Below are 14,574 nucleotides of genomic sequence, written 5' to 3' on the forward strand. Positions count from 1 at the left end.
AGTTTTGGTACAAAAAAAGGTTAACATGGATGCTCTATTTATAGCAATGGAGAGACAAAAATATGGTGGTCCTGATTAGTCATAATTAATTACAACTAATGTCATGGATTTTCTTGTGGGTAAGAGATTTCAGTTTTAAACACAAAATGGGTAGTCCATATCGGAGAATTTGTCAGGAACTAAAGTCTCTTTCAAAAATATATATAGAGCGCGATTAAGAAATTTAAGTTTTAAGACCCAAAATCAGTAATTCAGATCGGAAAATATGCCTTATATTTACGACTCTTTTAGAGATGTATATTTTGTGTGGGAAAGAAATTTAAGTTTTAAGACATAGAAACAGTAGTCCAGATGGGGAAATTTGTCTCTTTTAGAGATATATATTGAGTGCAAGTTTGAAATTTAAATTTTAAGACACATAATTAGTAGTTTAGATAGGAAAATTTGTCAGAAACTAATGTCTCTTTAAGAGAGAGATATTTGGTGTAGAAAAGAAATTTAAATTTTAAAATACAAAATCAATAGTCCAGATCGGAAGATTTGTCAGGAACTAACGTCTCTTTTAGAAGAGATATACATTTAGTGTGGGTAACAAATTTAAGTTGTAGAACACAATATTAGTAGTTCAGATGGGAAAATTTGTCTGAAACTAACGTCTCTTTAAGAGATATATTGAGTGCGGGTAAGAAATTTAAGTTTTAAGACACATATTTAGTAGTCCATATTGGAATATTTATTTAATATTAATGAATATTTTAGAGATAAAAATTTGAGTGGGGGGGTAAGAAACTTAATTTTAAGACACGTAATCAGTAGTCCAGATAGGAAGATTTGTCAAGAACTAACGTCTCTTTTTGGAGATACTAGTCTCTCTGCATGTGTGTTGCACGTGTACTCTATCTCATTTAATAATAAATATACCAAAAGAGGACAACTTATTCAAAGACAAAGACCGAGATATAGAAAAATCTAGAGAAGGTGCCAAGTTTCGACCATCCCTCTTCGCCGGTAGCCGATCTAACATGTTTTTCACCCAAAGGAGCTTGGATTCGTCGATATCTCTCAGCTAAAGGCTTGATCTCTGGTGAGTCTTCTGCAAAACCTCCCTTTAAAGATGTGTTTTGAACTAAGAATCATTTATGGGCTTCATTGCATGATTTCGATGTTAGATTGAAGAATATCATCATCTATTCCGTGTCTTTGTTGTTTAGATTCTCCTTATGTCGATCTGATAAACCAGCTGAATGATCTGACTTACTAGGTCCCCAAATATGAAGTCCCTAGATCTAACTTGTCATGTGTAAGTAGTAGTCTAGAATCTTTGGTTTTCACCATGCCCCTCAACGCAAGGACGTGATTATTACCATCAGGAGTATATCTCCAAATTTTAGACTGACCTAAGTATCACCGACAAAATCTTACTCTAGTTTCTTGAATATTCAGGAAAATTAGTGAACATGGGTTCCATATTTCACACTATTGAGCATAAAACAGTGAGACGTGATCCTCTGATATGAAAAAATCTTCAATAGGTTGAGCCAAAGGCTTATACCACACATTGGAGACATGTTCCTACCTGAGACTCAGTGTCAAGCCTGTTCATCACTGTTTCATGTGTTCTGCATACTTCTAATTATGAGATTTGGGATTTGTTGCTTATCCAAATTGTTAATTCTCCTCTCTGCACTAGGCAGTTCAGAAAAATTGTAGAATTGTTGGGTACCTGCAAAATCAAAAGCCAAGTTAGTTAAAAAATCTGCCATGATATTTCCTTCCCTATTCACATGTTGAAAGATCGCATTGAAATGATCTTATTCTGTCCACTTGTGAGCTGATACACCAAGAAATTTCCCATATGTCATCCATCACCTTTTGTAAGAGTAAGGTATCAGTCTCCACTATTAGAGGATGAATTTCTTGCCTTACACAATACCTCAACACCTCCAGAATTGCTCTTGCCTCAGTAACTATATTAGTTGTTTCTTCAATCACCTCATATTAAGCATAAACCAGGTCACATTGCCCATCTCTCACATAGAATCCATAAGAAATAGGACCAGGGTTACCTCTAGATGCCCCATCTGTATTGCATTTAAACCATTTATCTTCAGGAGCCTCCAGTGAACTACCTTAGTCAACATAACTGGTTGATATCTCTCTAAGTAATCAATCATATCTAAAAAAGGAAAGGGGCGTTCCTTAGCCAGGGATAATCCTTGCTTTGCAAGATAATATAAGTTATTGTTGATCTCATGGAGTGTCACAACCCAGCTCGTGGGTCGAGCGGGCACTCACACTAACCCCCCTAGTGGGCGAACCCTTCCCTTATTCAACATTCAAATTAAGCATACCAAAAGAAATAGAATTATCTAAGCAGTCTCCATATCATATAAAGTATATAACTGCGGAAATACAACAACTACCCAAGGAATCTGGCCAAGTAGCAGTACAAGGGCTACTAAGTAAGTGCATAAATCTGAATAGTAGAAATACATCAAATCTGAACAATACTATCTTGAATACAAGGGACATACATCATGATAGATGAGTTTTTCGGGTAGCGGATCGGAACCTGGCTCACCCTGGAAACTCCAACTGACTACCTTACGAAAGTCACACACGAGGGCCTGACGTGGAATCTGTAATGAACTTTGTACTCAAAAAAGAATATAACAAGGTAGCATCAAAGACAAACAACAAGTACTGGTAAGCATCATAGGCCGACTAAGATTAGCTCACACATATAAAACACAGAATCAGACAAGATAAGCAGACAAGCACAAACATCCACACATATCACAAATGATCAATAGCCGAGTTATAGCCTATGCTGAAGCACCTAAACACTAGTCTACCAAGTCTTTCACTATTTCCTCAGAATAGCCAGAACACAAGTACAACTACAAATCCGATCAATAGATGTAAAATGAGATAATGATATATACAATGCAATAAGATGGATGTTTATGCAATGCAATGGCCAATAACACAACCTGTACACACATGCTCCGAACGGAATCTCGACATCTTGGCAGTCATGACCCACGGGGGACCCATGACGTCCATGTACCACTCGCTCCGAAACAAACCTCGGATCACAAGCCCATATACCTTCCGCTCCGGAACAGACCTCAGATCACGTATTCATATCGTACTTTTCTCAAAGATGTCACATTTTCTTTCATAGATGCCATAGTCTTTTATCAATCATTCCCGAACCATTTCCATCATGTATGAGTGAATAAATGCAATAATGCTAAACCAACGCAATCAATGCTAATGAATATACAATGAAAGCCACAACACTATAAGCTATATCAAGACTTATATATAATCAACTCAACCATGGAAATGGAATCAATAATCTAGTTCAATTAGTATAGTGAGTCTATCATCTCACTTCACTTCCAAACATGTCACGCCCCAAAACCCACCCTGGATGTAACGGGCATCCGATGCTATGAACAACACCGGAAGCACCTTATGAATTACTAACAACAAGTCTTTTTTTAGTAATCTTCCATTACTTAATTAAACAAGTTATAAGTAACTAAATAAAATCATTATCACATTTATGAAATAACACAGCGGAAGTCTAATCGAATACTTAGTCATACAAACATGGCCAAATGCCATAACGAGTCATATGAGACTCTCAACATCTACCCACAATTTGACAACTATCTATGGAGCTTCTAAGATAATGAAAAAATATCTAACTCATCGGGACGCAGCCCGAAAACTACTAAGAAGGAATAAATGACTCAATGAAAAACCACGAACAAGTGTGTGGACTCACCAACAATATGGAAAGTAGCAAGTACTCCTAATCCGCGAGATCTGTCTGTACCTGCTTTTCTTCATTACCTAACATACCATCAAAAACAACAATAGTACGCCTGAGTACTGGGTGTTCCGTGAGTGTCTCCGGGACAATAGTTAATATAACAAAATAATATAATAAGGATCAGTAACACAATGTCAATAAAAGCAGTTTGAAATTCAGAGATAGAATAATCATCAAACTTAGTAACACCATTTATGAAACCGTTAAAGGAGAAATAAATCAATTTCAACTCATTAAGTAGTTTATCACGTCGTTTTTATCACCTTTAAGTCTTTCAATCAGCAGTATAACACGTACCCGATACGGTCCAACTTAAGGTCATCAACAAGCCACCCTCATAGCAGCAACCAAAGTATAACACATGCCAATACAAATGGCTCCAAAATCAATACTCTCGAATGACTAGGCAAGCGGACAACCATTCCTCTTAAGTAGCCTAGGCCAAACACAAACGATAAATCGTAGCGTCAAATCACAATCAAAGCATGGAAGCGGTTTACTCGTCACATCCTCGATGGCTATCCTTCCATATTCAACCATCCCGAATAGCTATAGGTAAAACATTTCAATTTGTCATCGGAGTTATGAACCCTAATAGCCACTCTTCCTCCCGAATGGCTTCCTAAGTATGAACCACCGAGGCTTATCAACCCTCGATTAGGCTACCTAAGGTAATTCGAATGGCTAGGCAAACCCCAATTAGATCCAACCTAGAGGACTACCCTCTTTCCTCAATTGAGTAGCTAGGCCAAAATACAAACAATAGAATATAGCATAAAAGCCAAATCACAATCAAAGCAAGGAAGTATATTTACTAATTATGAATTGTGTTCATCATCCCATTAATTGGGCTATACACACGTTATTTTCATTATTTTTATTAACGATTTAGAAATCATATTCAACCATTATTCAATTATGACTCAACTCAACCCGTTTCTAAGATAGGCAAAACATTTCAAAATATGTTAAAGATCTACTATCTATGTTATAAATAACTCTAATATGTAAAAGGAAAATATGAAACTTATGGAATTAATTGTTAGTAATCCAAGTTCAAGTTTCAAGCTTTATCTAAGTTAACAAAACAAAAGAATTAGCTCAACAACTCATAGATAGAAAATAATGAAATTTTTCTTGTTTATACATAAATATAATGTTTAAGGTGGCCCCATTATGGTTGGGCTCCCAACGTCGGAGGACGGGACATGAAACCTTGTCAAAGAAAACGTATTTAAAGTCGAAAATATATGTTCAAAAGAGAGACATACCTCAAATCCCGCTAAACATACGGAAGAGTGGACAGCAACAAAATTTCCAAGGTTCAACAATCACTCTACAATATATTTAGATGATAAATATTAGAACTTTAATCGCTTAGCTATGAGCTTTCCTTCAATTTTTCTAAACTAGGGTTTTTTTTTGAATAAGGTTGGTGCTAAGATTTAAATCTTGTTCTTAAATCCAACTCAAAGTGATAAAACAAGCAACACACGTAGACAAAAAGGATTCATATTCTCTTCTCATACCCTAAAATAAGACCAAATACTGACTAAATACAATGATTATAGTAAGTATCAAAGAACATTTCACCTTTAAGAAAGTTTCCCAAAGTCATCCTTCAACTTCTCTTTCTTCGATTTTCAAGAATATAAGAAGTTCGTTAGAGTATGACATGAAAGATCAATTTAGATGTTACAGCTACTAATGATATAGTGATGTAGGTTATGATGGGAATTGATCAAGAACTCACCCATTTTACATGTTTTGGGGAAAGTTTGAGGGTTGTTTTCTCAAAAAGACTAAGCACAAACATAAAACGGCGGAGAAAGGTTCAAGTTAGAACCTTATATTGTTTTTCGTAATGGTGATATACAAGCGGTTTTGAGTCATGAAAGCGCATGTACCCGATTGAATCGAACGTTTCGCAAGGCCAGCACGATTACAAATTTGCCCCCCGCGCCAACCCTGCGTCAAGTTGTGGCGCACAAGGTCAAAAGTTGGTCTGAAACACGAAAACCCGCGCCACCTTTGCGATGCAACTACCAACCTTTGCTCAATAAAATAGTCATACCAACGTTAACGAGTTTCGACCCCATACCAAAGAACCACAAATACGAGGTCACAAAACGGAAAGGTTTTTCAAAGACCTACTTGGTTTTACTCCAAAACGATTATTTTTTACAAGGCTATATTTTCGATGATAATTTCTTCCTAAAAGGGTTCATATAGCTAAAATGTCATCTTAATACTAATTTTACACATTCATCTTAATACTAATTTTACGCATTCACACCCAACTCAGATTTATGGGATGTTACAAAACATAACAAATACACCAATATCACAATGCGTAAAATAACGGCGACAAGCCCACATAATCAGAACTCATACCAAAATAAGAGTATATGCATCCCAACATCATGTCCGAAGACCTAATCATGCTTTCTCCCGTCAATTCTACGCATATATACATTTCGCTAATCAAATTCTAACTAGAGTAAACCTTGACATATCTCAAACAATGTCGAATATAATGTTTAAGGTTCCATGAGGGCTACGTACTACTCCACGTATTTCAAGTCGAGCATTTCCCCTTCCCGGCCGCGTGCCAACAAAATTTCCAAGGTTCAACAATCCTCCTATCAAGTCTAATATTAACAATGCTAAGTAAGTAAATGACCACAACAAGCCAACCGACCGGAAAAAATAATTTTAGTGAAATTACTCAAAATACCCCTATCGAATCACGGGGGAAAATCAAAATTTGATGTAGTTATGGCGAAATTACATACCCATAGTCCAATTATTCATTATCCTTAATTTTCGTAACTAGTGGAGTTCCAACTACAAGGCCAGCCGCAGTCCTTCAATTTCATCAATTAAGCGAAAACCCCTAAATTAGTAAGAACCCTAAATTCATGAATTGACTCTAGAACCAAGAGAGAATCAACCCTAGAATCTATTAATCCACAATTTTAGATGATAGAAATCTATGGGATGTTAGAAAACAACAATAACCACTTAGATTGGCGACGGTTTAACGATTAACAAGCTAGATTCCATAACTCATCACTCTCAATCAATTCCGCATTATACTATCATAGATACTTGTAAATAAGCCACGAAGGACTAAGTAAGATCGAGAATCTCAATGTAAGTTCATCCACGAACCCAACATTCGGAAAAAAAAATCGGGTGAAGAATTACGTATATACAAGATGAAAATTATTTTTTAGTGTATATATAGTAGACGTGGTCCTTAGAACCCCCTTAGCTTCTCTATTTATGGCTTATTTATATTTCGAACCCCACTTAGATTGGATAAATGATTGACAAGTTCCGCCTAACGTTGTAAAGGAAAGATAATTACATGATTAAGGTTCAAGAACTTACCCCAAGATGGTTCCACCAAAAGTCCTCTAGAAATCGCCCCTAATGCTTTTTAGACTTAGGTTTTTGGTGAATGGAGCTAATAATTCAAAGTTGGGAATAAAAACAAGGTTTCTGGTTCAGTGATTTTCGCTAGGGCGAGCAAGTCCAGCTTCCATGAACTCGCATCAGCGGATACCCATCCGCTGGGGTACAATTCATTAATTACGTCATGCTTTTGCTCCTGTGGACCAAGTCCCGCTTGGGCGGATCCACAGGGGCGAACACCCTCCGCTGGGGCAAGACACCAGAAACCAGTAATTCCCTAGTTTCACCAAGTCTCAACCTGAAACCCCAACAACCATCCGGGACCTCATGGATATAACCCAAACATGCCGACACAAGTAAAAACATGCTACGAACCTATCCATGACTTTGGAATTCCCAACAGAGGTCACTTTGACTCGGTCAACACCCAAATGGCTAAAATGAAGTTTCCAACCAAATACCCAAAACGCCCCCAAAAGCCTCGGGAACCAAACTAGCCACCCCACCAAGTCATAAATGACCCTCCAAACTTCACGAGATTGACAGAATTCTAAAAAAAAAAAAGTTCGTTTACACAAAAGTCAACTATTGGTCAAACATTTTTCACATATTCAACTTAGAACTTCTAACTTCCTCAAAATCAAACAAGGCTAGCCCGATCTCTCTGGGAACTATGCTACCCATCCCCACAAGTCAAACACGCTCTAACGATGCCAAGGGAAAATTCAACAGGGGTAAAAGGGTCAAAAACACAATAACGACCAAACAAATCGTTACATGGACTACTATTTTGAAGCTTACCTTGCCCCCATGTTTGGTAGTATTTCTCCTTTTACATAATTCCCAAGTAATCATTGTTGGCACAACTTGTAGAATTGGCTTTAGTTTCTCTCCACACTTTAATTTCCACCATGTTCTAATCACTTGATGAAGTTAAACTAAAGTTATTTGTACTCGTGCTGCATTCATAAATACTTTCCATATACCTGATGCAAAATTACCTGTCAAGAACAAATGTTCTACAGTTTCTTGATGAGGAGTATTGCAACAGTAGCATCTAGAAACAATTGCAATTCTCATTCCCATTAAGATGTCATCAGTAGGTATCCTGAATTTCCACAGTCTCCACAGAAAAAATGACATCTTAATTGGAACTCCCTTGATCCATAGTTGCTTAAAATCCTACTGCACCTGCTCCTTCTGTCTCAATAACTCCCAAGCACTATTAACTATAAACTTACCAAAGACTAGTAGGCACCCACCAAGGCTTGTCCCAAGTTCCTTGCAAATGTTCTATAAAAATCTCTGATTTGATGTGTTCCACTATATCAGTTGGAAAATATTGTTCTAACATCACATCTTTCCATTCCCTTATCAATGAAAAGCGATAAGAAATTTAAAATTTAAGATATAGAATCAATAGTCCAGATCGAAAATTTTTCAAACTAATGTTTCTTCTAGAGATACTAATCGGCACGTGTGTTGCACATGTATTCTATCACGTTTTTAATACTAATATATATAGAAAATCATAGTTCAAAGATATATATTTAGTGAGGGTAAGAAATTTGAAGTTTTAAGACACATAATCAGAGTCCAGATATGAATGTTTGTCAAATACTAATTTCTCTTTTAGAGATACATATTGAATGTGGGTAGAAAGTTCGACTGTTCGGTCAAATCCATCACACTTGTATTTACACATATGTAGAAAGTTCGACCGTGAAACATTTGACTCTGTCAAACCCGCTATTACATGATTGGATCCTTCACGATGCATCGAGGGTAGATCAAGTGTATATTTCATAGTCTCTCTTATGTGAAATCACGTGTAAATTATGTCACATAAATTGGAGCGGACAAAGGGAGATGTAACCTTTCAGTACCGGGTTCACCTGAACGCAATACTTTTGGTGTGATGCAAAACTTATGTATAAAAATTTAGATAAATTATAGCTAATAGTAGTCATGGACCCATAATTTTAAAGATATAACACGTTCAGTAATAAAAACCTTAAATATTAAACCCACAAAATTTAAATCCTGAATACGCCTCTAGAAGCGGAGGGAGTATCTTTTAGAAGTAATTTCTTTCTGATGGTGAACATCTGGAAGATGATTACATCATGGGTGGATATAGAGACTCGCTTATGTATGCATGTGAACCTATTAACTTTTATCCATGCTTCATATGAATAGATTACGAAATCTACTAAATACCTTTAAATATTTAACTGTGAACCTAGTTACAATTAAAGTATTAACTTAAACAAAGTACATATATTTGCTTATATGAAAATATCCACTGAAAAACTAAATGAAAATAAACAGAGTAGAAAAGAAAGGCATTTTCAGATAAATATTCTTCTTTTGTTATTTGTTTGCTGCCTTTTTTTTAATTAAATTTCGCTCGAATGGGCAATTTATTTATTTCAAAGCAAAAAAATCCAAAGCAAATAAAGCGTGTCCGACCCAAAAGAAAAAACAAATTAGGGAAGTAAAATGAAACGAGGGCAACATATTTATATATATACGCCACACACACACTCACACACACACACACACACACACACACACACACACACACACACACAGTGGCGATGGAGAGATTTTCCTCGCTTCTTCAAACTTGTAGGAATTTGCTAGTTTCTACTCAAGATCTTCAGTCTAGTTCATTGCATGATGTACCATCCTTGTGGCCCTTGTGGTTTTCAGCTGGAGATGGTATGTACTTGATGGTTCACCTCTTGATTCATCCTTGTTCTTGTCGATTGTTGATGACTCTGTTCTATGCCATATGAAAATCATCTCTTGTAGCTCAAATCTTGATAGATCTGATTTTCTTTTGAGCTGAATAGTCATTTGTGCCTTGGATCGTTCTTGATCTGCTTCCTTGTCTCGATTTTTACTTTTCATGCTTGATTCTTCTGATGTTCTTGTAAGATTATGACCTAGATATGATATTGATGTTGATGATTCTTGTATTCTCTCTGTATGTGTTTTCAAACTTGTTATTTGTCTTCATATGTAACTGTTTTCAACCCTTATGTGCTCTAATCCTCAAGTATGGTATCTGCGATTTATCACTATTCAGTACACTCCTCTTGTTCAGTCTACAATTCCATTAAATTATGACATCTAACCTCTCTCTCTTATCCAAAGCCTGATTTGCTAGGGCATTTGTCAGTTTATTTCCCTCCCTCAAAATGTATTTGTATTCTACCTGTAGTCTCCTACTAATCTCTCTTATTTCCTCTATCCATACCACAATGTTCCAGGGTGGTTTCTGTCCTTTTGATAAAACCTGCTGAATGAGCTTTGAGTCTGTCTGAATGATAATGCAATTGAGATAATTGCTGCTATAGTATTTCAAAGCTTTCAAAATTGCCATTGTTTATGCTTCTATATTTATTGAGTATCCTAACTCCTATGTTTAAGCATAAATGAAGTCCCTTTCTGAGTTCCTTACACAAAAATCATAGGCACTCCTTCCTGAATTTTCCTTTGAAGCTCCATATGTGTTACAGATTACCCATCCTTGTGGGGGATATTGCGAAATGACCTTAGTGACTTTCAACTTGGGCTTGCAACTTTCCTACAATTTGATCATATCATTCCACGTGTTTGGGATGTTCTTAATTGAAGGATTTTTGAAATGTAAAGGCCTCTGAATTGTTGCAAAAATCTGATAGATGCATTTTCCTATTGATCTGTTCTTCCCATGTTTGATTACATTCCTTCTTTTCCATATCTCCCATACAATTACGGCAGGTATAGCTTGAAAAATTGGTTTAAGCCTATCTGAAACAGGGGTTTGCCACCATTTCAAGAATATCCGCTGTAATTGTAAACCTTGTACATTTATACCTGCAAAAGTAGAAAAATAGGACCAAGTCCTGTTAGCTGTAAAAGATGATGTATTGTCTCCGCAACATCTAGATACCACATTATAATTCATTCTCCTCAACACATCATCCAAAGGTAACTTATACTTCCAACATCTCCCCGTGGAAAAGGAAATTTTGAAAGGTAATCCCTTAATCCACACAGACTTATAAGTTTCCTTCCTCTGTCCCCTCAACCCCAAGTAATCCCCATCTTGTTTGCCATTTATTGCTTCTAATCGAGCTTGAGATAACTCAACATGCCAATAAAATAACAAGTTCATTAATCCAAACATATGAGAGAAAAGACAAAGTGATAATTTTGTGTTTAAGTTATATCCCCTAATATGTGTGTGTGTATCCACTAACAGATAAAATATTAATGCAGTCTAACATGGGTTAGTAGATTACTCACGACTTGTATAACAACAACAACATATCCAGGGATCTGGGGAGGGTAGCAACAACAACATACCCAGGGATCTGGGGAGGGTAGAATGTATACAGACCTTACCTTTACTTTGGTAGAGAGGTTGTTTCCTGCAGACCCTCGGCATAAGAACCACTCATGACTTCTATCAAGTTATCAATTAAGTAATAATCATTTATCAGAGATATTTACTCATGATTACGCTCTTTAGCTCATATAACTCAAGTTCTAGTTATTGTACTGGAAAATGGATATTATCATAACATTTCATGGGCTTAGCCAGGGGCGGAGGCATCTCAACCCCCGCAAAAAAAATTACAGCTATTTTCAAAGTTAAAATTATTTTATTATGTATATATTGTAGATGTCAACCCCCGACTTTTCGATTTATTTAGAATTTTTTGAACCCCTAGATGAAAATTTCATGCCCGCCACCGCTTAGCTTATCAAAATAATTACAAATTATCATTAATTAGATGAATAAATAGTAAACAAATTTAAGATTCATTGCTACATTTGCACTTCGGAGTCATAATATTCTTGTGTTTGGATAAGATACATCACGATCAAGAATCTATCTAGACTCAAATTTCTTTTTTATACTGAAGTATCAGTATAATGCGTGGAGGTACCAGCATAAACAAGTATAGTATAAATAAATAACAAAATGATTAATACTAAAAAAAAAAAAAGACATTTAATAATAGCCTTAATCATAAAAATATATATCTAAACTACTTAAAGAAATCAATTAATTAACACTCCACTAAATTGAAATAATAAGAGCGCATCCAAAAAAAAAAAAAAAAAAAAAGAAAAAATAACTTTTTAGAGATATATACTGTCTTCTCTACACGTAATACATAATAATAATAATAATAATAATAATAATAATATATATATATATATATATATATATATATATATATATATATATATATATATATTTTTAATTGATCGACAATCATATCGAATATTTGTCGATTTAAAGTCTCTTTAGAGATATATATTTAGAGAGGGTAAGAAAATTAAGTTTTAAAATACTAATTCGGCAGTCCAGATTGGAAAATTTGTCTTCCACTAACATTTCTTTTAGAGATATATATTGAGTGCGGAGAAATTTAGATTTCAATATATAGAATCAATAGTCCAGACCTCGAAACTTTGCTGGAACTAACTCTCTTGCCTTTTTAATAAATACTAATCTCTCTGACTTATAGCACGTGTATTTTATTCTCTGTCTTAATAACATATATTTCAGAAATAGTTAACGATTAGTTCACATTGGAAACAATAATATGTAAGAAAGCTAGTTGAGTCCAGGTTATTTTAGTAGACCCCTTCACGTGACATTACTTTTTTGTTTGTTTATTTGTTTGTTTATGATCCCGTAAAAAATGACATGAGTATCATCGCTCAGTAATGAAAAATGCAAAAAAAGGTTAATTATAAGCAAGGGGCGGAGCTACTGTACTAGGTGTGGGTTCGGGCGAACCCAATAACTTTTTACCGACATTGCATTTATATTGGAAATTTCTCCGAATGTAGTTAACTATCTAATGCCGAACCCACTAAAGAAAATGGCTCTTGGTTCAGCTGCATGCATCGAAGACACCTTTTTTTTTTTTTTTTTTGGTAAAACGTTTTTCCTTCTTTCTCTATAATTAAAAAAAAACACAAACTAACAAGAAAAAGACTAAAGTTCCTAACAAAGAAGCTACACTCCCCTTTGCCATTGTCCAAACTCAAAAGCAAGTTCCCCGCTCCAGCTCACGTTTTTTCTTCAACAAATGAAGGTCTTGTTATTCCTTCTTCTTTTCTTTATTATTATTTTTTATTTTTTATCTCTTTATTTTCGAAGTAAGTGTTAATTTAATTTTGAATTTTATATTTTAAAGGTTGAGCTTGACAACTATATTGACTATGTGCGAGAATCTAACAATGCTTTCTTTAACTTAGAAGAATTTGGAGATCTTTCGAAGACAATTGTTAAAATAAATATGCACAAAACTTGAAGACTTATTTATTTGCTTGTGAAGTTAAGTTTGATATTACATGTCGCTATTACAACAGTGAAAATAAATTTTCTTCCATGAAGGTTATTAAAAATGACTTTCGAAGTAGAATTGGTGATGGTTTTTTGAATAATTATTTGAAAGTATACCTAATGATTCGAAACATGACAAGTCGTTGAGTGCAATTGTAATGATAATGTTTATATCACATATTGTGCTTAAGTGGTTGGTTATATATATATATATATATATATATATATATATATATATATTAAAATGCTGTTCTTTAGTTTGGATGTTATTGCATATTAGCTTGAGCCTTGTGGTCGTAGTCCTGTCTTAAAATTACGAACCCATACACTTCAAATTCTGTCTCCGCCTCTTGCAGTGACGCAATCTGAGTTTCATTTTCAACCTCTTCTCGTAGACTTTTAAAAAAAAAAATTGGGAGTAGGAAAAGGAAAATGAGGGAAGGGATTACGAGATATGGAGTCAAACCTCACCAATACGGTGAAAATTCAGATAGTCAACCAACTGAGCTACTAAGAATCCCCACCTCTTCTCATAGATTGTGACACAACAATAAACAGGGTTCCTCGTTCTAATTTATTTGACACATTTTGTGGTCCTTTTAATTATCCTGATATGAGAAGTTCGGGCGTTCATTGTTTAAATAGTTATTTAATTATTGAAAATTTATGTGATAAAATTACGTTCTTTATTTGTCGCAAAAAGTAATTTTTATATCGCTATTTCGCACTAAACATCATTCCGGTCGATTTTTTTGAATTTTTCGGCATCCAAGTTCTTATTTGAAATTTATAGCAGCCATGACGGGTTTATTTTCAGTGTTGAGATTAATTAGTCCATGTGGACTGATATAAACATAAAGAAAGCTTATTTTACTACATAAATTTTAATTATTGAGCGTCCATTTGAGCAATGAAATTATGAGTTGGACAGCGAATAAATAAGGTC

This window comes from Lycium ferocissimum, chromosome 12, assembly GCF_029784015.1.
Source record: "Lycium ferocissimum isolate CSIRO_LF1 chromosome 12, AGI_CSIRO_Lferr_CH_V1, whole genome shotgun sequence".
Taxonomy (NCBI): Eukaryota; Viridiplantae; Streptophyta; class Magnoliopsida; order Solanales; family Solanaceae; genus Lycium; species Lycium ferocissimum.